The following is a 25487-nucleotide window of genomic DNA, read 5'->3' as shown; positions in this document are numbered from 1 at the left end:
ATGGGGCGCACAATTTCAGCTCATCAACAAGTTTGCAGCGATAACCGGCTTTCTCAGATAAACGATTTAAATGTATCGTAGCTTTATCCAATAATTATCTGCACAAAACAATGTGATGTTTTCTTTGGACATTTATTCATCCTTGATTATCAGGGCACGTTTCTTCACTGTTGCCCAGATGGTGAAAAGTGTCACATGGAGTTGGAGGGTTGGGGGGCGGTGGTAGTTGCATGTAGGGGGGCGGGGGGCAGCAGGGTGGGAAGATTTCCTCTGTGTGTTATTTGTAACAAAAGTACAAGTATGTTCCTTATAAACTGGTTTACAATTTTTCCACATATAGTGCACCAAGAAAATCTTCCCACATTGTTTAAAAAACAAAAAAAATTACAGATGCCTATTGTCTGCAAACTTTGGTAATAAGGAGCGTTTATGTTTATGTCCAAAGTTGAGCTCAAGATCTTTTTTGGCGTCTGAATTATAATGAATATAATTATACATAATTTAGCAAAATTTAACAAAATTAAAATGTCATTTTATCATAATTCACCAAACAGGTTTTATATATATATATATATATATATATAGGTGGAGTTGGTTGAGGGATAAATGTTGGCCAAGACTCTCCTGCTCTTCTCTGAATAGTGCCATTTACATTGTCTCTCTATGGTTTCCAGCAATCTCCCACGGAAGTTACGGTGGGAGATTGGGAGAACTGCTGTGGATATTCCAGGTGCATATTTTCAATATCATATAGTGAGCCATGTCAGCTGTGGCTCAGTGGTAGCACTCTCGCCTCTGAGCCTAGAAGATTGTGGGTTCATAGTCCCACTCCAGAGACATGAAGACATAATCCAGGCTGACACGACAATGCAGTACTAAGGGAGTGTGGCGCTAATGGAAGTGCCTTCTTTCAGATAAGGCGTTAAACCGAGGCCCCGTCTGTAACCTTAGGTGGATGTAAAAGATCCCATGGTATTACTCTAGGAAGAGCAGGGGAGTTGTCCTGATTGTTCTGGCCAATATTTATCCCTCAACCAACACCTAAAACAGATCATCGGGTTATTTATTTCATTGTTGTTTGAGGGACCTTGCTGTGCACACATTGTCTGCTGCATTTCCCTATATTATAACAGTGACTACACTTCAAAACTACTTCATTGGATGTGAAGCACTTTGGGACATCCTGAGGTCGTGAAAGTCGCAATATAAATGCAAGTTTGTTCATTCGTACGTGTCCCAAACTCTTAGTAAAAAGGATAATCAAAGATACCTTTAAATCATGGCAGATAATTCATCTAAGTTACTTGCCCATTAAAGCTCCAAGCTAAAACAAGGAAAAAGCTTTTAAGAACAAAAGAAGTACTGTAAAACTCAGTGATTAATTCATATGATGTTCATGAGTCACGCCATTCTATTTAGCGGGCATGAAGACATGCATGAAGGTGTGACTAATAAAATATATATTAAAGTGCTTTTATAACTGCTGTTACAATAAATGTCTGTGACACTGTCTTAGAAATGATTTGATGTTGAAACCCTGAATAATGGATGTCCATTTGTCACGTTTCAGGATTTCTGATCATGTTTTTCTTCACTGAAATGAGTTGGGATCGTATTATGTTTAAGTGCAGTGTTTTAAATAAAAACGTAAAGTGAATTCACACCGGTTTAAAAAGCCACAGGCTACAGCACTGAGACAGAACAAAGCTTGAGATGTTAATTAGACAGACATTGGAGAAGTGTCTAGAATAACCGGAGATATTAAGTAATTCATTATCTCATCTCAGATGGCCAACAAATATTCACACCCATTGTGATCAGGATGATTCTATTGATGTGTGCACAGCATGAGATGTCTGCTGAAAATATACTCTGGAAACAGGGGGTAGTCAGTTTGTTTGACTAGTCTGCTGGTGAATCCCTGCAAGTGGAAGGTGACACCGGGCTCAACTTTAGGGGGCAATTGCGGGTGTGTTGGTGGTGGCCGGGCTCCGAAAATCGCGGAAATCCTGTTCGGGTTCGGAAGCCGGCTCCAATCCGCCGACTTCCGAGTTTCTCAGGGACCCACCTGTGTGCGCGCGGGCGACCCGTAAACAGAAATCCTGCCGGCAATTAAAGCCAGCGGGATGACAGTTAAAGAGCCAAATGTACCTCATTGAGGTACTTAAGGAACTTTACCTGTGACAGATGAAGTAATTGTAGTGATTTTTAACTTACCCGGGCGGCTTGCCCACCGCTTCTGATTCACCAGGTGTGAAGAGCCGGATCAAGGAAAAAGAAACTAAATAACTTACATGAAACACCATAGAAGGAATTTAAAACACAAAATGAACCTACCTTTGCACCCTGCTCCAATGTCTCCCTCTCTGATCTCCCCCTTTCACCCCCCAATGTCCTCACGATCTTCCCTTCACCAACCCAATCTTCCCTTCTCACCCCCTGATGTTCCCCTCTTCAGCCTGGTCTTCCCCTCTCCCCCTCTTCACCCCCGATCTTCCATTCTCCCCCCTGATCTTCCATTCTCCCCTCCAATCTTCCCCTCTCCCTATGATCTCCCCCTCTTCACCCCTGATCTTCTCCTCTCCCCCATCCGATCTTCCCCTTTCCCCCCTTCCCGATCTTCCGGTCTCCCCCTGGATCTTACTCTCTCCCCCCCGTCTTCCATTCCAGCGCCGGATGACGTCTCGCTCTCTCTCTTTCTCTCCCCCCCTCCCCCCCACCCCGACTCGCGTTGCAGCTCCTGACGGCAGCCTGTCAATCAGGCTGGCTGCCGGGTGCGAAACCCGGAGAGGACATTAATCATCAGCAATCAACATGCGATCGTGTGGGAAATAGTAAGTTTTATTCATGTGGGTTTGCCGCACGCCCAATCGCCCCCACACTGCAAACCCGCCACCATTTCAAAATCGACCCCACCATTCCTCTGCTTCCAGAGGTCAGAATTAATAAAAAGGGAAAACCCATATTGGGGGGGAGGGGGCGGTCAGATTTTGAACAAAGAATTATGAGGGAAGGTTCTTGGCCTGACGCTGGAAACTTAAGTGCAAGTGGTCAGTTTTTATAGTTAGGAACATAGGAACAAGAGTAAACCATTCAGCCCCTCGAACGTGTTCCGCCATTCAGTTAGATCATGGCTGATCTGTACCTCAACTCCATTTACTGCCTTTGATCCACGTCCCTTGACACCCTTACCTAGTTAAAAATATGTTGATCTTAATCTTGAAAATTTCTATTGACTCAGCATCCACAGCCTGTTGGAGGAGAGAGTTCCAGATTTCGGGTGGGCCGAAACTTGCGTCCACAAAGGGTAGTGCAAATCTGGATCTCTCTTCCCCCAAAAGGCTGTTGAGGGTAGGTCAAACCGAGATTGATAGAGTTTTATTAGGCAACCGTATTAAGGGATATGGAACCAAGGTGGGTAAATTGAGTTAAGAAACAGGTCGTCCATGATATCATTGAATGGTGAAACAGGCTCCAGGGGCTGAATGACTTCCTACTGTTCCTATGTTCCAATGAGAAGCATTCTCAGAAGGAAATGGTACAATTTTAAAGAGGGTGCAGCAATAGAGAGACCTGGAGGTTCACGTACACAATCTTTCAAGGTAGCAGGACAAGTTGATAAAGCTGTCAAAAAAGCAAAGGCTTTATAAATAGAGGTATAGAGTACAAAATGAAAAAAGTTACGCTAAACCTTTATAAATCTCTGAGGCTTTAGCTGGGGTATTGTGTCCAATTCTGGGCACTACCCTTTAGGAAGGATGTCAAGGTCTTGGAGAGGGTGCAGAGGAGATTTACTAGAAAGATACCAGGGATAAGGGACTGATGTGGCGAGCTTAGAGAAACTGGGATTGTTGTCCTTAGAGCAGAGAAGTTTAAGAGGAGAATTAATAAAGTTGTTCAAAATTATGAAGGGTTTTGATAGAGTAAATAAGAAGAAACTGTTGGCAGGAGGGTCGGTAACCAGAGGACACAGATTTAAGATAATTGGCAAAAGAACCAGAGGGGAGATGAGGAGAATTTTTTTTACGCAGCGAGTTGTTATGATCTGGAATGTACTGCCTGAAAGGATGCTGGAAGTGGATTCAATAATAACTTTCAAAAGGGAATTAGATTCAAAAGCTCCTTACATCCGGCTAATTCATGCAAGGAGCTTGTAGCTCACATTTAAATTGGCTCACCTCCTGAAATTGCATGAGGGCAGCATGCCATACAAGTGGTGAGCACTTCACTCACCCCATCCAGTCCCACCGAGTCTGTGCTGGGACTGGGAAACAAAATTCCCTTAAACACCTTATGATGGAGCTCAGCACTCCATTAGCCTTTTTCATCACTTTTTCCACTTGCAAGCTAACATTTGATGGCTAACGCACCTGGAACCCTAAATTTCTTTGTTAATCTACCCCCCACCCCCAGAGAGATCTGTGGGTATATGTGCACAAATCATTGAAGGTGGGAGGGCAGGTTGAGAAAGCGGTTAAAAAAGCATACGGGATCCTGGGCTTTATAAATAGAGGCACAGAGTACAAAAACAAGGAAGTCACGATGAACCTTTATAAAACACTGGTTCGGCCACAGCTGGAGTACTGTGAGCAGTTCTGTGCACCGCACTTTAGGAAAGATGTGAAGGCCTTAGGGAGGGTGCAGAAAAGATTTATTAGAATGATTCCAGGGATGAGGGACTTTAGTTACATGGATAGACTGGAGAAGCTGGAGTTGTTCTCCTTGGAACAGAGAAGGTTGAGAGGAGATTTGATAGAGGTATTCAACATCATTAAGGATCTAGACAGAGTAGGTAGAGAGAAACTGTTCCCATTGGCAGAAGGGTCATGAACCAGAGGACATAGATTTAAGGTGATTGGCAAAAGAACCAAAGGTGACATGAGGAAAAACTTTTTTACGCAGCGAGTGATTATGATCTGGGATGCACTGCCCGAGGGGGTGGTGGAGGCAGATTCAATCGTGGCCTTCAAAAGGGAACTGGATAAGTACTCGAAAGGAAAAAAATTTGCAGGGCTACGGGGATAGGGTAGGAGAGTGGGACTAGCTGGATTGCTCTTGCATAGAGCCAGCGTGGACTCGATGGGCCGAATGGCCTCCTTCCGTGCTGTAACCTTTCTATGATCTATCCATAATTCTATGATTCTAAAAGGAGACCTGGAGGGAGGAAAGAGAAAATAAATAAAACATACTTTACTTTTAAAGAAGGGGACACTCTTAAATGCAGTGTGTGCTTCAAAATCAGTTGGCGCAAATTCTATTTTTTTTAATGGAGACCTGGCAGTGCTCCCAGATCATGAAAGCTTTTTCCTGTAGACAAGGCAGATTTTTCCTTTACTTTTCCTGTAAGTCACTGATCATTTTCCTCTGTGTTCTCCTTCATACACTCAGAAGATAAAATACACAAAGACAATATGGAAATAATAAAATTACAATTATATTTTGCTAAATAGTAAAGAAGTCTGTTAAGTGTGTCCCAAAGACTTACAGCCACTATATAATTTGAATAGTACATGCTACAAGCAACACCACTTCAGATTTGGAAATGCAAGGCAACCATTTTAGACTTGAACAGAAAATAACAGGAGCCTAAAACTTTGTTGTCTTGATGGTTTCCTTCTCAAATATGTTTTTTATGTGAAAATCAAGAACTATTATGAGTATGAAAGAACTTTGGTCACTGACAAGCAATTATGGGCACAACACCTTGACAGGCCGGTAGGGCACCAGCTTGAGACAATCGAAACTTGGTGGAAAAAGGAAAGAGGTTAGTTTCTCAAACTCCACTTCTCACAAATTTTCAACTGCTCCAGAATTTCTGCAGTTCAAGTCGCCTTTTACATAAAGGCCTGCACCCAATCACCTGTCTTTGCCAATCCAACTAGGTTCCTGTGGCCCAGTGAATTGATTACAAGATCTTTGCTCTTTGAGCTCGCTGCTCATTGTTTGGGAAACCTTCCCCAGCCTGATTTGTATGCTCCATTCCTATGATTCTAGATTATTGCTAGTTTCCTGCACCCGTCATTCCACCGTTGGAATCTCATCTTTCAGCTATTACATGCCTGCCCTCTGGATTTCTCTTTTGAAACCCACTCCGTCTTGCACTACCACCCAAGAGCTTCTTCAAAACCAGTTCCTTCAACCATGCCTCAATCTCCCTTTCTAAATTCCTTCACTTACTAACCAGTGTCCACTTTTCCTTCATACAAAGATGTCCCTCTACATGAAGAGCTCAATACATGAGGAGCTTGTCTCCCTACATTACAACAGTGACTATGCTTCACAATTACTTCATTAGCTGTAAAGTGCTTTGGGACATCCTGAGGTCATGAAGGTGCTATGTAAATGCAAGCCCCTTCTTTCAATATAAATGTATGTTATCGAGAAAAGTTATGTCTGAATGACAATGTTTTGAATCTTTCATACTTCTTTCCGTATCAGTGTTTTGTTTTGAGTCATGTAGTGACGTAAGGTAAGTCGTAGACAAAAGAAGGGTCGGTAACCAGAGGACACAGATTTAAGGTGATCGGTAAAAGAGCCAGAGGCGACATGAGGAAACATTTTTTTACGCAGCGAGTTGTAATGATTTGGAATGCACTGCCTGAAAGGGCGGTGGAAGCAGATTCAATAGCAACTTTCAAAAGGGAATTGGATAAATACTTGAAGGGAAAAAAATTACAGGGCTATGGGGAAAGAGCAGGGGAACGAGACTAATTGGATAGCTCTTTCAAAGAGCCGGCACAGGCACGATGGGTTGAATGGCCTTCTCCTGTGCTGTACCTACTATGATACTATGATACCCAATCAGCCCAAAGCTACCATTTGTGCCTGCTAAGATTGTTCAGTTGAAATGAATTTTTGTTATACATTCACATATCAAAATGGCATTTTGGTGTCAAAGAGACAATGGAGTCACACAGATGAAAGTGGCCATTTTTTACTTGGCTACAGTTAGTTAGCAACTCTATTGTGAACTGGTGTACTGATAGTGGGATAAATCAACAGCAGTGTTGAGGAAGCAAGACACTTATAAACCGCACCTAAACTGAGCTATGCCAGCTTCGGAAATCTTGATGCAGCCATTGAGCAAAGATCTTTCATTTCTCCAGCAATCATATCCCTTACCCGTGAGGCCATAAAGTCACCCTCTGCTCCAAAAAAATCTCAACAAAAAGGTTCCCTTTAAACTTTATTGGTCTAAATTTATTTGCAAAGTGTGGCAACAGACTAACTACAAACATACCACAAATCTATTGGTATTTGATTCTCATAAGGGCCGACACTGCTGTTTTCACTAATGTCAGTGAAAAAAAATACATGTGAGTAAAAGGTAATGCTTCAACACTTTCTTCTCAAAGCTCTTTTTTTTGCCAAGAATAACAAGAAAAAAACAGAATTTCACCCTCATAAAGTTTAATGATATGCTTACGGAAAACACTCCAGAAACTCATTCAAGTTGTTGACCACATAAAACATCAGACCACCAATTGTATGTTACTGCCACCTCACAAACCTAAATCTGGCTGTTCTGCCACAGGCAAACCACATACAGACCACAGCATGCTCTGTAATTCCTCATCTGCAGGCCTCTGATCAGGCAGTTAGGGTGAGTATACAGATTGATTTGGAGATCAGGGGAATGACTTTAAAAGTGAAAAACAGGTGGGTTGGGTGCGAGGGGGCATTCAAAATCGCAACCATTTCAGACCCGTCCCCAACCCACCCCAACCTGCCTCCAACCCACCCATTTCCGGTTTTCACCGGGGTGGGACGAGGGGCGGGAGACCAACTCGCTCCCAGGAGGCGGGCCGGGCCTTAAAACCTTCCAAGGAGGCTGCAGCCCTCCATTTTTCCACTGTTTCCGATTTCAACCCCGGGGGCCGGGATTCCCAGGCCTTCTCTTTTACGCCACGTGAAAGGAGGCGAGAAAGCCCTAGACTAACAGGTAGGTGCCTTTCTGGTACAGCTTGTGGGCCAAGAGGAGCAGGAATGCTTCCCCAGGCCCAACAAGCCTACCTGCAGCGACCTCCCAATGATCGCGGACCCCCTTCCCCCAGATCTCTGACCCCACCCCCGCAATGATCGCAGACCCCCGACCCCGGTCCTTAATCCTCCCCAATGATCGGGGACACCCGCGATGACACCCGATCCTGACACTCCTCCCCCCCGTGACTGACCCCCGGTCCCTCCCCACATGACTGACTCCCCCTGTGACCCCATGGCAACCCATGCCCCAATGCCAACCCATGCCCCCGTGCCCACCCATGCCCCCTCCCCCGTCCATATAAACAAAGACTTACCTGAAGACTCACCTGAACACATCCTCTCCCTGGCTGGGCTCCCATCTGACTGAGGCCAGCCTATCAATCAGGCCGGTCAGTCAGACGGCAAACCGACAAAAAAAATAAAAGACGTCCTCACGTCAAAATTGTAAGGACGTCCGGGAAGCCCGTACTTCTGGGTTTCCCGTCTGCAATTTGACCCCCCACCCCCCTTCCCCTTCCCAGCTCAGAGTCAAAATCACGCCTGAGATGGGGATTTGGGCTCCACTAAATTATGATCACTGATATCTATACCATAATCTCTTAAAATTTGTGGTTTACGAATGGAAGAAGGTGTCCAGGTAACATCAGATGTGTTGAACGACCGTTACATTAACAAAAAGTACTGACACATCAGCCACAAGTTTGTGAGTCAGGCTGTGCTGGCCCATAGCACAGGCTCATCTGTGCTGGCAATTCAAGAGTGGGCTGCAGCAATTTTTGCTCCTCCTGTGGTTTGAATAAACTAGCATGGGAAAAACATATGCAAACAGCTTGGCCTGTCGCACAGTTGGCTGGAGAGCACAAAAGCAAGAGGAGCAGCATTGCCATCGCCGAATCCCACACCATCAACATCCTGGGGGTCACCATTGACCAGAAACTTAACTGGACCAGCCATATAAATACTGTGGCTACAAGAGCAGGTCACAGGCTGGGTATTCTGCGGCGAGTGACTCACCTCCTGACTCCCCAAAGCCTTTCCACCATCTACAAGGCACAAGTCAGGAGTGTGATGGAATATTCTCCACTTGCCTGGATGAGTGCAGCTCCAACAACACTCAAGAAGCTTGACACCATCCAGGACAAAGCAGCCCGCTTGATTGGCACCCCATCCACCACCCTAAACATTCACTCCCTTCACCACCGGCACACTGCAGCTGCAGTGTGTACCATCCTCAGGATGCACTGCAGCAACTCGCCAAGGCTTCTTCGACAGCACCTCCCAAACTCACGACCTCTACCACCTAGAAGAACAAGAGCAGGAGGCACATGGGAACAACACTACCTGCACGTTCCCCTCCAAGTCACACACCATCCCGACTTGGAAATATATCGCCGTTCCTTCATTGTCGCTGGGTCAAAATCCTGGAACTCCCTTCCTAACAGCACTGTGGGAGAACCTTCACCACACGGACTGCAGCGGTTCAAGAAGGCGGCTCACCACCACCTTCTCAAGGGCAATTAGGGATGGGCAATAAATGCCGGCCTTGCCAGCGACGCCCACTTCCCATGAACGAATATTAAAAAAAAGCTCTTAAAGGGTTGCAGCTTACCATAAAGGAATTAATTGTTCATAATGGCACAGTGAAGACATGTGGACAAAACTGTTGCCTTTAATGCTGAAGATTTGGAGGTCCTACTGCAGAAGATGCACCGATTAAAGCCCTATTTGTGGCCAAAGTCCACCCTCCAGTAAAAACACACATGCCAACTCCATGGAAGGAGGTTATCAACTGAAATACAGTCGCCCAGTTCCCTTGAACCTGGCTGTAAAAATGTGAAAGTAAGCATGCTGCTCATTTTTCCGTTTGACCAGTATGTTTCCGGCCCAATGAGGACGGTGGCATTGCTGGACTTAGTTCTAGGGAATGAATTGGGCCAAGTGGAGCAAGTGTCAATGGGGGAACATTTAGGGAACAGCTATCATAGTATCATAAGGTTTAGAATAGCTATGGAAAAGAACACGGAAAACTCTAAAGTTTAAATACTCAATTGGAGGAGGGCCAATTTCAGTGGGATAAGAACAGATCTGGTCCGGGTAAATTGCAATCATAGATTGGCAGGCAAAACTGTAATTGAACAATGGGCGGCCTTTAAGGAGGAGATGGTTCGGGTACAGTCTAGGTACATTCCTACGAGGGAGAAAAGGTAGAGCAACTAAAGCCAGAGCTCCCTAGATGACAAAAGAGGTAGAGAGTAAGATGAAGCAGAAAAAAGGGGCATACGACAGATGTCAGGTTGATAACACAAGTGAGAACCAGGCTGAAGTTCAGAGGAGAAGTGGAAAGGGAAATAAGAGGGGCAAAGAGAGAGTATGAGAATACACTGGTGGCCAACATAAAAGGGAATCCAAAAGTCTTCCACAGACATGTAAACAGTAAACGGGTAGTAAGAGGAGGGGTGGGGCCGATTAGGGACCAAAAAGGGAGATCTACTCATGGAGGCAGAGGGGATGGGCGAGGTACTAAATGAGTACTTTGCATCTGTCTTTACCAAGGAAGAAGGTGCTGCTAGAGTCTCAGTATAGGAAGATATAGTTAAGATACTGGATGGGCTAAAAATTGATAAAGAGGAGGTACTTGAAAGGCTAGCTGTACTAAAAGTAGATAAGGCACCCGGTCCGGATGGGATGCATCCTAGGTTGTTGAGGGAAGTAGGGGTTAAAACTGGCCATAATCTTCCGAACAACCTTAGATACAGGGGTGGTGCCAGAGAACTGGAGAATTGCAAATGTTACACCCTTGTTCAAAAAAGGGTGTAAGGATAAACCCAGCATCTATAGGCCAGTCAGTTTAACCTCAGTGGTGGGGAAACTTTTGGAAACGATAATCCGGGACAGAATTAGCAATCACTTGGACAAGTGTGGATTGATCAGGGAAAGCTAGTACGGATTTGTTAAAGGCAAATCGTGCTTAACCAACTTGATAGAGTTTTTTGATGAGGTAACGGAGAGGGTCATTGAGGGCAATGCAGTTGATGTGGTGTATATGGACTTTCAAAAGGCGTTCGATAAAGTCTCGCATGATAGGCTTGTCATCAAGACTGAAGTCCATGGAATAAAAGGGGCAGTGACAGCATGGATGCAGAATTGGCTAAGTGACAGGAAACAGAGAGTAGTGGTGAACAGTTGTTTTTCGGACAGGAAGAAGGTATATAGTGGTGTTCCCCAGGGGTCAGTGCTGGGACCACTGCTTTTCTTGATATATATTAATGACTTGGACTTGGGTGTACAGGGCACAATTTCCAAATTTGCAGATGACACAAAACTTGGAAGTGTAGTGAACAGTGAGGAGGATAGTGATAGACTTCAAGAGGATATAGACAGGCTGGTGAAATAGGCGGACACGTGGATGATGTGGCCGGAAACATACTGGTCAAACGGAAAAATGAGCAGCATGCTTACTTTCACATTTAATGCAGAAAAATGCGAAGTGATATATTTTAGTAGGAAGAAAGAGAGGAGGCAATATAAACTATTCTAAAAAGGGCAGAGGAACAGAGAGATCATAGAATCATAGATAATTTATGGCACAGAAGGAGGCCATTCGGCTCATCGCGTCCGTGCCGTCCGAAAATGAGCCAACCAGCCTAATCCCACTTTCCAGCACTTGGTTCGCAGCCCTGTAGGTTACGGCACTTCAGGTGCACATCCAGGTACTTTATAAATGCGATGAGGGTTTCTGCCTCTACCGCCCTTTCAGGCAGTGAGTTCCAGACCCCCACCACCCTCTGGGTGAAAAAGATTTCCTCAGCTCCCCTCTAATCCTTCTACCAATCACTTTAAATCTATGCCCCCTATTTATTGACCTCTCTGCTAAGGGAAATAGGTCCTTCCTATCCACTCTATCTAGGTCATAATTTTATATACCTCAATTAAATCTCCCCTCAGCCTCCTTTGTTCCAAAGAGAACAACCCCAGCCTATCCAATCTTTCCTCATAGCTAAAATTCTCCAGTCCTGGCAACATCCTCGTAAATCTCCTCTGTACCCTCTCATGTGTAATTACATCCTTCCTGCAATGTGGTGACCAGAACTGCACACAGTACTCAAGCTGTGGCCTAACCAGTGTTTTATATTTGTAAACAATTTTACAACACCAAGTTATAGTCCAGCAATTTTATTTTAAATTCACAAGCTTTCGGAGGCTTCCCCCTTCGTCAGGTGAACGATGTGAAAACCACTCGCTGCGTTTTATATAGCATAGCCTCCCTGCTCTTATATTTTATGCCTCGGCTAATAAAGGAAAGTATCCCGTTTGCCTTCTTAACCGCCTTATCTACCTGTTCTGCTACTTTCAGGGATTTGTGGATATGCACTCCAAGGTCCCTCACTTTCTCTACACCTCTCAGTATCCTCCCATTTATTGTGTATTCCTTTGCCTTGTTTGCTCTCCCCAAATGCATTACCTCACACTTCTCTGGATTGACTTCCATTTGCTACTTTTCTGCCCACCTGACCAGTCCATTGATATCTTCCTGCAGTCTACAGCTTTCCTCCTCACTATTAACCACACAGACAATTTTTGTATCATCTGCAAACTTCTTGATAGTGCCCCCTACATTTAAGTCCAAATCATTAATAAATATCACAAAAAGCAAGGGACCTAGTACTGAGCCCTGTGGAACCCCATTGGAAACAGCCTTCCAATCACAAAAGTATCCATCGACCATTACCCTTTGCTTCCTGCCACTGAGCCAATTTTGGATCCAACTTGCCACTCTCCCTTGGATCCCATGGGCTTGTACTTTTTTGATCATCCGCCAAATGGGACCTTGTCAAAAGCCTTGCTACCGCCTCAAAAAATTCAATCAAGCTAATCAAACACGAGCTTCCTTTAGCAAATCCATGCTGACTCGCCTTGATTACTCTGTGCCTTTCTAAGTGACGGTTTATCCTGTCCCTCGGAATTGATTCCAATAATTTGCCCACCACCGAGTTTAGACTGACTGGCCTGTAATTACTCGGTCTATCCCTCATTCCCTTTTTAAACAATGGTATAACATTAGCAGTCCTCCAATCCTCCGGCACCACGGCTGTATCCAGTGAAGATTGGAAAATGATGGTCAGAGCCTCTGCTATTTCCTCCCTTGCTTCTTTTAACAGCCTGGGATACATTTCATCCGGGCCTGGTGATTTATCTACTTTCAAAGATGCTAATCCCCCTCTCTCACCAAATTTATCCCATCCAATATTTGACACTCCTCCTCCTTAACTACTGGGGATATATGTGCACAAATCGTTGAAAGTGGCAGGGGAGGTTGAGAAAGTGGTTGAGAAAGCATACGGGATCCTGGGCTTTATAAATAGAGGCATAGAGTACAAAAGCGAGGAAGTCACGATGAACCTTTATAAAACACTGGTTCGACCACAACTAGAGTATTGTGTCCAGTTCTAGGCACCGCACTTTAGGAAAGATGTGAAGGCCTTTGAGAGGGTGGAGAAGAGATTTCCTAGAATGATTCCAGGGATGAGGGACTTTAGTTACGTGGATAGACTGGAGAAGCTGGGGTTGTTCTCCTTGGAACAGAGATGGTTGAAAGGAGATTTGATAGAGGTATTTAAACTCATGAAAGGTCTAGACAGAATAGATAGAGAGAAACTGTTCCCATTGGCGGAAGGGTCAAAAACCAGAGGACATAGATTTAAGGTGACTGATAAAAGAACCAAAGGCGACATGAGGAAAAACTTTTTTACGCAGCGAGTGGTTAGGATCTGGAATGCACTGCCCGAGGGGGTGGTGGAGGCAGATTCAATCGTGGCTTTCAAAAGGAACTTTTGTGCTTGCAAGGAAAAAAATTGCAGGGCTACGGGATTAGGGCAGGGGAGTGGGACTAGCTGGATTGCTCTTGCATAGAGCCGGCATGGACTCGGACTCGATGGGCCGAATGGCCTCCTTCCGTGCTGTAACCTTTCTATGATTGTATGATTAAAACACTGTGGTTGGAGCCTTGCCCATGGTCATGTGATTCAGCATGGGACCCTTTTTAAGCATATTTAGATATTAAAATGAAGTTGGGCACCCTGGTGGTGAGGCCTCACTTTTTGGCCTTAATTACTCATCGGAAAATTGGGCGCCTTACAAATTGGCCACATGACAGAGAGGATATACTAGAATTGAGAGGATATACTAGAAGTCAGAGGATATACTTATCAGGAAAGGCTGAACAGGCTGGGGGTCTTTTCTCTGGAAAAGAAAGGCTGAGGGGTGACCTGATAGAGGTCTTTAAGATAATGAAAGGGTTTGATAGGGTAGATGTAGAGAAAATGTTTCCACTTGCGGGGGAGACCAAAACTAGAGGTCATAAATATAAGATAGTCACTAATAAATCCAATAGGGAATTCAGGAGAAATTTCTTTACCCAAAGAGTGGTCAGAATGTGGAACGTGCTACCACAAGGAGTAGTTGAGGCAAATAACATGGATGCATTTAAAGGGATGCTAGATAAGCACACAAGGGAGAAAGGAATTGAAGGATATGCTGATAGGGTCAGATGAAGTCGGGAGGGAGGAGGCTCGTGTGGAGCATAAACGCTGGCATAGACCAGTTGGGCCGAATGGCCTGTTCCTGTGTTGTAGACTTGATGTAACTCAATGACATCAGGAAGCTGATTTCCTGAACTGTGCCTGCTGCCTGCAATGCTCCCCACTGCCTCATACATACTAAGTCATCAATGAACTGCAATGCATATCTTACCAGACTTCTAGGAATTTCAGAAACATTACACCAAGTAGATTAGCAAAGAACTTGGCTGGCACTTGAATCACCAAACACTGCAACATCATGAGAAATGGACAAAATAACATTTAATTTATAAAGCACCTACTGTTACAGCCAGATCGATTTTCATACAGAATCCTTGTTGCTTGGTAAGTCCATTACTGCCACACAGGGGTGACCATGACACCTAGTGTAAATAACTGCTATACTGTCACTGGTGAGATTAATGGTGTTGGGGCTGGAGGCACTCGATGTTTTTTTTGTGGGAGCTAAAGAGAATGGGTTCAGTTTTGCTGCTGTTTCGCTGAAGGAAGTTGGAGCTCATCCTGGTCTTATGGTCAGATAGACAGTTGGAGAGAGTGGCATCGGCTGTGGGATCAATGGAGAAGGTGGAGAATTAGAACTGAGTGTTGTTGACTGACTCCATGCTTTTAGATGATGTTGCCAAGGGGTGGCATGTAAATGACAAAGTGGAAGAAACTGAGGATCGAGTCCGGGAATACACCAGAGTTGACCATGCAGGCACAGGAAGAGAAGTTGTTGGTGGTGATGTAGTGTCTATGGTGCAATGGGTAGGAGTGGAACCATGGAGAGCACTCCCACAGTAGTGAACCATGAAGGAAAGACATTCACAGAGGATAGGATAGTTGACAAGAGGATGAACAGGTCAACTAGAACACACACAAGTTTATAAGAATGATTAGGAACAGGAAAAGCTCGAAGAAGTCCTTCCTTTTTTGATAGACCAATCTGCTTCTGAGAATATCTTTCACTCTTTTCTTTCCAGGACTGTCATCTTGGATCCATTTATAGAGTGTTGAATTTTGTTACTAATTATCACCCTTCCCCCCACACACCCTGAGCAGTTCTGTAATTATTGGGCCACTCTCACACCCAGGGCTGTTCTGTTGACATCAGCTGCAAGTGCATAAAAAAAACTGGAAAATCAATCACACGGACACATGACTTGTCCTCATGATTAACCACATGTGGACTTCCCAAATCCAGTTGTGAAGACAGGGGAGAGACATAGAGAAAAAGCCAAGCACATTCCTGAGGAATGGAGAATCAAGGTCTTACCTCAGTCCCACTTTCAGACATCATCTATTGACCAACTGGAAAAATGGTTCTGGAAAAGGCTTGGAGCAGATTGCTTGGCCTCTGCTTTCTCAGCTAGGAAAGCATGAATGGCATGAGGAGACTTAAAGAAAGAAAGTAGAAAAAGACAGAGAATAATTTACATAACTAAACATATAGAGCACGATTTTAACTTTGAAGTCCGGGTGCGTTGGGGACAGGGGGGCAAACAAAATTGGGAATGGGAAGAATTCCCGGCTCCAACCCGCCGAAAAACAGGCACGACCCATCTGGGTGCGCGCACGGTTCACGAACCCGGAAGTCCCGTCGGCAATTAAAGCCTACGGGACGATATTTAAACCAGGAATTAAACTACTTAAAGTACTTGAAATCTTTATTAATGTAGTTAATCATGTTGGGAAGTGATTTCAACGCTGCCTCATTGTGTTTCCCGTGCTGTGTGAAGCACACCATGGGAAACTAGGTGGGTTGCAGCCAGTAACCATTTGGCCATTTAAATCCCTGTTTGAGAGATGGGGATAAAAGGTGAGTTATTGCAGCAGGGCACTCAGTTCACTCAGACAAACTTTAGGCTGGGAGACCTTTGTGTTTAGACGGAGAATTCTTGGTTCACACTCAGAATTGTTCTGTTTACACACATTTACCTACTTTTTGGACCCCCTCAAACTGACACTATCAGGATGGGGGGCGCGATGGCTGCATTCACCAGTACATCCGAGGATGAGGAACATCACCATCCTCGCCAGGCACTTCCGCCAATTGCAGCCCCACAACACGGAAGTGTGCCTCAGGGACCTGCACAAGAGCAGAGAGGGGAACCACAGAAGGACTGAGGTCGCAGGAGGCACTACCCTCGTGAGAGGGACTATCGACCGAGGCTGAGCTTCCTGGACCTCTCTGAGGAGCAGTGTCTACGAAGGCTGAGAGTGAGTCGCTGGGTGGTCGCAGACATCTGCAGCCTCCTTCATGCTGAGCTGCTCCCGGCTGGGCTGGTGGCATCGCATTACCCGTCACAGTTAAGGTGACCACTGCCCTCAACTTCTTCGCCTCCAGATCGTTCCAGGGCGCCACTGGTGACATCACTGGGGTCTCTCAGTTTTTCAGTCGCCTGCCCATAAGCGTATAAGGCAGGTCACAGATGGATTTTTTCGCAGGGCCTCGCACGACCTCAACTTCCCCATGGACGACCTCAGCCAGATGGAGGTGGCAGTGGGTTTCCACTCTGTGGCTGGCTTTCCACTGATACAGGGTGCAATTGATTGCACGCGTATAGCAATCCAAGCACCTCCTCACGAGCCAGGACTGTTCATCGACAGAAAGGGTTATCACTCCATCAACGCTCAGCTTGTTTGCAACCGCTGGAAAAGATTCCTTCACGTGTGTGCGAGATTCCCTGGCAGCTGCCATGATTCATTCATTCTGAGGGAATCCAACATCCCGCCCCTCTTCCATGCACCAAACAGCCTTAAGGAATGGCTCCTCAGAGACAAGGGATACCCCCTGCACACGTGGTTCATGACACCTCTGAGGAACCCCATCAGCGAGGCACAGCGTCAATACAATGACAGTCACATCGCCACTAGGTCTGTCACTGAACGTGCAATAGGACTGCTGAAGATGCGATTTCGTGCCTGGATCAATCCAGCGGAGTGCTTCAATATACACCAGCGAGAGTGGGTAACATTATCGTAGTGTGTTGTGTCCTGCAGAACATGGTGCAACAGAGAGGGTTACCGGTTGATGAGGCCCCGTGCCCTCATCCAGCATCCACATCTGCTATCAACATTGAGGAGGAGGAGGAGGATGAGGAGGAGGACGAGGAGCAGGACGAGGGGGAGGAACCCATCGGCAGAGCAGTGGCTCACCTGGCTGCTCGTGAGGCCAGGGAGTCACTAATATTTGAACGATTCTCATAAGGAGATCACAAAGTGAGGATAGTCCAGTCCTCAGACCACCTGGAAAGAGCAGCGTCAACACCAGTGCCCACCACCCCCTCCCCCAGCACAAAACAGTCCTGCAACTGCACATACACCCACTATAAACTCACCTACTGGATGGCATCAAGTCTCGCCATCCATGGTGAAGCACATGAAAGGACGCTATCGCAAAAGGCAGTCAAGAATGGGCAAGACGTGGCAGTAGTGGTGAGAATGCTATCATTTAATGTGACTTTAACAAAAATCAAATATAAATGAAAAACATGACAGTCTATCAGACACCCTTGTGCATGCACTTTGTGATCACAAAACCTTAGCCTTTTGCTTCCTACTACTTCTACGTACTGCATTCCCTGTGAGTGCAGCAGAGGGTATCGGCAGGTTGCTCATGCCCTGACTGTTGAGATGCTTTGGCCAATGCCCCCTGGATCTTGGAGCATGTAAGGGCCCCGCCAAAGACTGTTCCACCTGCACCTGTGCAGGGGCAGACTTGGCCACCTGGAGAGGAGGCAGCATTGTGGGTACTGGTTGAGAGGGGGGGCAAAGGGTGAGACGTGGGAGTGTTTTGAGTGGTGTCCCCACTTCCATGTCCCCTTTTGCCATCATCCCTCTTCTGGGTCAGGCCCACATCACTCCTACCACCATATTGAAGAACAGTTTGGAGGACATGTGTGATGATTTGGAAGCCCAGTTGTAAAGATTCTGTCTGCCTGTTTAATGCGGCAGAATGTTGTTCACCCTGAGTCTGAACGGCCATTGTCAGGGTCTGAATGGATTCATTTGTGAGGGGTGATTGAAGCTCAATGGAGGCTAGCCTTCTCTCCATCGCAAACATTCCCGACTTACCTGTGATACTATCTCAGAGATACCCTCATGTACCTGTGCCACCGTTCCACTAATGTAGCAGGTGGACTCCTCCATCCTCGCCTCCATTGCAGAGAGTATGCATGGCATCTGTTCCAGTACCTTGCAAATGTGCTGCTGTCCCTCGATCATTCTCCTTTTCAAGGATGGCCCCCGGAGTTCAGCATCTGCATCCAGCTGAGCAGAGCCTGGAGATGAGTGGGCCCACCGACGTGGACTCTCCACAGCTGCCCCTGCCACCACTGTCTGCTCGTGCTCACTTGTGTGTGGTGACTCACCAGGAGCCAACCCAACTAACTGACTACTAGGACCCACCGAGGTGTGAGTATCTGCGCTGGTGGATGGCTCACTAAGATGTGACGGTGCACCCTCAGAGGCCGGGATCTCCTCTGAGGAATCGCCCTCTGCCATCACTTTGGTTGCTAAAGGGCTGGAATAGAAATGAAGGCAATATTAAGCATCAACACAGATGTGTATGAGCATACTGAGGTGCTCAACATGCCAAGCATTCTTAACATCAATTCATGTTGTGTGTGCTGAATGTTAAAGTTGTGTCACCAGATGTTTGTGGGGTGCCAGTCTCGGCGTTCCCGACGGACAGGCACTCGAGAGTGCGGCTGATCTCCAGGGCCCCCTCCTCCACCCCTGTGAGGACCACTATTTGTTGTGGCCCCCCCTCCAGACCTCACCCTCTCCCGTGCATTTTGAGCTCTCTTCTCCTACAAGGGGAGAAAGTACAGACGTGTGAGTGAGTGATGATGAAGTGTGGAGATGCCGGTGATGGACTGGGGTTGACAATTGTAAACAATTTTACAACACCAAGTTATAGTCCAGCAATTTTATTTTAAATTCACAAGCTTTCGGAGGCTTCCTCCTTCCTCAGGTCAACGTTGTTGGAGTCCAACACCATTCACCTGAGGAAGGAGGAAGCCTCCGAAAGCTTGTGAATTTAAAATAAAATTGCTGGACTATAACTTGGTGTTGTAAAATTGTTTACGATGATGAAGTGGTCAGCTGATGAATGCATTGAGCCTTAAGTGGGTGTGAGGAGTGATGTGATGGAGTAGTCTTGGCAGTGCAGAATGAGTTGGGGGGAGTGGTGGTGATGTGCAACACGGAATGCGGGAGAATCAGTAAGTGTACTCACTTTTGCTGACCTAGTTAGGTCATTGAAACACTTCCTGCACTGGACCCAGGGGCGGGATATGTTTCTCCTGCTGGTGACCTCCTCTACCACCTCGAGCCAGGCCTTCTTGGTGGCAGAGGCAGGGCGCTTCCTCCTGTCAGCCGGGTAAAATAGTTCCCTCTTCCTCCTCACCCCGGCATCGCTGAACCTTGGAGCTGGCTTGCGTGCTTGCTCCTTGCTCCAAGAAAAGCCATTGGTGCAATGGCCCTTTCAATCCAGACGCTCCAGCTGACAGCAGTTCCGAAAGCGGCACAGCCCGCCCGCTGCGCAGCTTTCGGACGGCAAACCCGGAAACAACGCTAAGGGCCATTAATTAATTCACAATCATATGGGGAACGGTAAGATTTGGCTTCTCGGATTACCCGCGCGCCCATTGCCCCCCCTCCCTCCGCTGCCATCCCGCCGACATTTTTAAATCGTGCCCATAAACACATATTTCTGAAGTTGAGCTTATACAAGTGCTGCAACAATTGCTCAGTGATGAAATTGTTAACGGCAGCCTGCTTCAACAGCTACCAATGGCCTCGCACCTTTTGTCCTGCCTGTGATTGTCCCATTGGAAATATAATATTTCATACCCTGAGCCGAAAGAGCATTTCCCCTTTTCCTGCGCAGAAATGTTTAAACAAAAGACAACTGGAAAACAACTCCTTCCCACAGTCCCCTTTCACCAAACTCTACAATAGCTTTTGTGCAGAAACATACCAGCTTTCTCTGCAGGAGGTCACCAGTAATCATCCTGTATGCCGTTCAGGATTAAATACTTTTAAATTCAGAATGTCATCCTTCAGCCCTCGTTCCAAACAGTTATTTAAAGGTCATAGAATTCTGTGAAATTTCCTAGAACAGGCCAGACGTACCGACAGAAATCTTCCTCTTGTGTAAGCTGTTAACATTTATGTTATTTGAATTAAATTGACCTATTGTGATGGCTTTACTTCCTTTTAGTAAATCTTGTGGCGACACATGCTCATTTAATTTATTTTATGATTTTTGCTGATCATGCGTGGCTAACAATAAGCTTATTTATTTCCAGTTGGAAATTAGTTGTGCTTTTTAATTGAATAATTCTTGGATAATTCCCCCAATGGTTTAGAATCCAGGACTAAAATTTCAGTCTTCAAAATGTTAACTTATTTAGCGATTTCCATTTATTCCTAATTATTGCAGTGCTCAACAAACTTTGTTTGTGTTGGCATGAATGCCCTCGCAGTGGTTGCAGTGTAAAATCTCCCTGCTGCAGGGCAGCAAAGAAAGCTTTGCTGAACCTTCAATATTAGGGTTCTGAGTGGGGGGTAAAGTCTGTATCGCAATTTAACAGTGCATGCATATGACAAGTTTAGTTAGTGTCGGTGCAAAGCAGTTTTGGCTTCGCACCAACGGTAAGCTTACGGGGGTCGATTTTTCGCTTGATTCGCCCGGCATTAACAGGGCGGTAACGGCCTCTAAATGAGGCCGGTAACCTTACCGCTCCGGAATCCCTGACGATGCCTGTTTAGGTGGTATGCCTCTTTTAATATGCAAATCGGGGTCCTTTGATGTAAATAGGACCCTGATTGTCATTTTACGTTGGGATTGGTTGGTGCAAGCTCCAATCAGTTCCATGGGCGTTGGAGCTGAAGAGGCTCAGCAGAGGCAAGTTTAGAATTATTTTTGTGAGGCCCAGAGGAGCAGGAATAACTTTCATACATAACTTTCTGCAGCCCAATATTGGTACACCCGTTTGCTGCCCCGCCGCTTGCAGGCCCAATGTTAATGAAGCCGGGGTCTCAATACCACGGTCGCCTCTTCACCTCTTCAAGTGTGTTGCCCAAAAATTTAAGTTAAGGTGTCAAGGCTCGAGTTGACTCTAAACCGCACAGAGTGAGGTTGCCTCTTCCAGGGAGTCTCACTCCTCTTCACTCCAGCGTCAGTTCAGGTCAGAAGTCTTGTGGCTGCATTTACTGTCGTGTTGGTGCAAAGAGGTTTATCTTTGCACAACCCTTCAATTATAGTGTGAATAGACCCTAATTCATGAATAGGGATAAGGAAGAGTTCTGACTGGTTGAGAACTACGGTTATGAACCCTAGTGGCTGGTGGGCAGCGGAAGGACATCCTGGGAGGCATACCCTTTTTATAAAAGTTGGGTGAAGGATCCTTCAACTTCCCCTGGCTCCTTCACCAAGGCATGTACTGAGTGTAAGAGAGCAGGTCAAATGACTTATATTCTGCTCTTCAATTTATATTATATCTGAATGTTTACAAGCTCATGATAAAAATGTGACTTTCTCAGTAATCAAATTGCTATTGATCTATATAGTTTAAAAAAACAGATAGGAATCTGTGTTTATAAGTCTCTCTTACTAGAAACCTGGAACTACTTTCAAAATAAAATCTACTTGCCCATTTGTGAACCCATAACATGTTGACATAAATCATTTCACTGCGCGGGATGAAAATGGTGTATGGCTCTTTGAGTGGTTCTTCTTCCTTTCCACATGAGAATAAAAGGTTTGCAAACACTTTTTGCATGAAGGCAATGCCTCCATAACATGAGTGAAAATAACTGAATCCAGCTGACCGTAATTACAAAATATTTCCCCAAAATCCTACCCCTTTCAGATGTCAAACCATTTGTTTATTTTTTATTTCTTTATTCTCTCACTTTGTCTCTAACACTTTGGTTTTCTCTCCCATCGGCTTCATTTATACCTTTGGTTCAGTTTGTAACTAACGAGTTCCTCTCCTCTTTATGCTGTGAATAATTTGAGAATCTATTAACTATTCCCTCTCCCTTTAAGATTACCTTCTGGTGTTTATTCATATGCTTCAAAGTCTCCTTCCCTGAAATTTCAAATCAGACAGGTTCTTTGACATTGTTCAGTTCCACACTGTCCCTTTGACTTAGCTCCAGCCTGGGAGTCTGGCTGTTTTTTTAAAACATTTTTCGTTCTTTGTTTTCTTACTGTCATTGATTTCGACCCATGGCTGTGTGGAACTATGTGCAACCCACCTGTTCTTCCAGCTCCCTGATCATTGCAAGCTAAAAAAAAAGTCAAAACTATAGTAATCCTACAGCTGTGTTGTTTAGAGGCTGGTCTCACGTGTGGAGGATTTGTGAGTTACAGACCAACTCTTGAATCAATAAAGAACTGAGGGTAGAGATTGTTCAGAACCAGCAGAGTCGGTAGAAGTGTGGCAGGGCAGGACTTCTGCCCATGGCTTTGGTCCGTCCCAAATCCTAGGTATTGGATCATTAATATAATCGGGGCAGGTGGCCGTGCCTGTAGCGGTGCAGCAGAGGCGTCCATCCTAAAGATGTGGCAGATGTTGCAGTGGCTGCTGCCGCTCCAAGATGGGGACCCCGAGGCCCAGATCAGGTTAGATGGTCGATTGGCCGATGTATGCTTCTGTACCTCCCCACCCCCCCAAACCCCGCCCCCAACAATGACAATCAATCTTGACACTTTGGGTGGAATACCTGGTGAAACCCGGGAATGCCGCCAAACGTGCCCCCAGGTTGCCAGTGTGATATAATTGGAGTCAGCAGAAGAAGTGCTGTGAATGTATCTGCTCCAGAGGCAGAAATGAAAAAAAATCTTAAGGCTTCTTCGATTTGTGCTTGACGTGGTGTGTGAGGATGTTTAATGCACGCTGCAGTCACACCCTCAAACCCACAGTTACTTGGCCATTAGTTCTGCCTACAACAACTTGCATTTATACAGCGCCTTTCACGACCTCAGGATGTCCCAAAGCGCTTTATAGTCAATGAAGTACTTTTGAAGTGGAGTCACTGTTGTAATGCAGGAAACGCGGCAGCCAATTGTGCACACAGCAAGGTCCCACAAACAGCAATGTGATAATGACCAGGTAATATTTTAGTGGTGTTGGTTGAGGGATAAATGTTGGCCATGACACTGGGGAGAACCTCCAAAGGTGCTTCACAGGAGCATTATCAAACACAATTTGACACAAGCCACTTAAAGAGATATTAGGACAGGTGACAAAACTTGATCAAAGAAGTAGGTTTTAAGGAGCCTTGATGGAGGAGAGAGAGGTAGCGAGGTGGAGAGGTTTAAGAGGGAATTTCAGAACTTAAGCAGCTATTGTTGAGTAGGGATGTAAGAGGCTTATGACATTTTCTAATAACATTATAAAGTTATTGTATAGCTTCCTGCTCAAGATCTGTATTTTCCAGATGCTGGCAAATAAAAACTCAGGAAGCTTGAAAATCATGTGACTTCAAAAAGGTACTCTGGCCAGTACTAGATTGGGTGATCCAGTTCTCTGTTACTTGATGGAAAGTCATGAAATTGCATATCCGTCCCCTTTTGTTACCTGTACCACATATTACATCATTTTAGTTTGGTTGGGCTGAAAAGCTGGCTTATTTACCCTCAGACATATTTAACAATACATTATTATAATAGTAAGATTTTTCATGTTCCCTATATGATAATTATAAACCACACCGCCTTCATCAGTTGACAACCACCGGAGCTCCTGTGACTGTCCTCCACACCCAAATACATGATTACTCATTCATTGACATGTTCTAAGAACATAAGAACATAAGAAATAGGAGCAGGAGTAGGCCACATGGCCCCTTGAGCCTGCTCCGTCATTCAACAAGATCATGGTTGATCTTTGGCTTCAACTCTACTTTCCCGCCCGATCCCCATATCCCTTGATTCCTTTAGAGACCAAAAATCTATCTATCTCAGCCTTGAATATATTCAACGACTCAGCATCCACAGCCCTCTGGGGTAGAGAGTTCTAAAGATTCACAACCCTCTGAGTGAAGAAATTCCTCCTCATTTCAGTCTTAAATGGCTGACCCCTTATCCTGAGACTATGCCCCCAAGTTCTAGACTCTCCAGCCAGGGGAAACAGCCTCTCAGCATCTACCCTGTCAAGCCCCCTCAGAATCTTATATGTTTCAATGAGATCACCTCTCATTCTTCTAAACTCCAGAGTGTATCGGCCCATTCTATATAATCTCTCCTCATAGGACAACCCTCTCATCCCAGGAATCAATCTAGTGAACCTTTGTTGCACCACCTCCAAGGCAAGTATACCTTCCTTAGATAAGGAGACCAAAACTGCATGCAGTACTCCAGGTGTGATCTCACCAAAGCCCTGTACAATTGTAGTAAGACCTCCTTACTCTTGTACTCCAACCCCCTTGCAATAAAGGCCAACATGCCATTTGCGTTCCTAATTGCTTGCTGTACCTGCATGCTAACTTTCTGTGTTTCTTGTACGAGGACGCCCAGGTCTCTCTGAACACCAATGTTTAAATAGTTTCTCACTATTTAAAAATATCCTGCTTTTCTATTCTTCTAAAGTGAATAACCTCACATTTCCCCACATTATACTCCATCTGCCATCTATTACTCACTCACTTAAACTGTCTATAACCCTTTGCAGACTCTTTATGTCCTCCTCACAGATTACTTTCCCACCTAGCTTTGTATCGTCAGCAAGCTTGGATACATTACACTCGGTCCCTTCGTCTAAGACATTAATATGGATTGTAAATAGTTGAGGCCCCATAACTGATCCTTGCGGCACCCCACTAGTTACAGCCTGAACTGTACTACAGTTGTTCTGCACTTGTTCTGTACTACAGTTGCATTACCCCTTGCTGGTTGTGAATGCTGTT

Source organism: Heptranchias perlo, chromosome 4 (assembly GCF_035084215.1).
Source record: "Heptranchias perlo isolate sHepPer1 chromosome 4, sHepPer1.hap1, whole genome shotgun sequence".
Lineage (NCBI taxonomy): Eukaryota > Metazoa > Chordata > Chondrichthyes > Hexanchiformes > Hexanchidae > Heptranchias > Heptranchias perlo.
Note: the sequence above shows the minus strand (reverse complement) of the source record.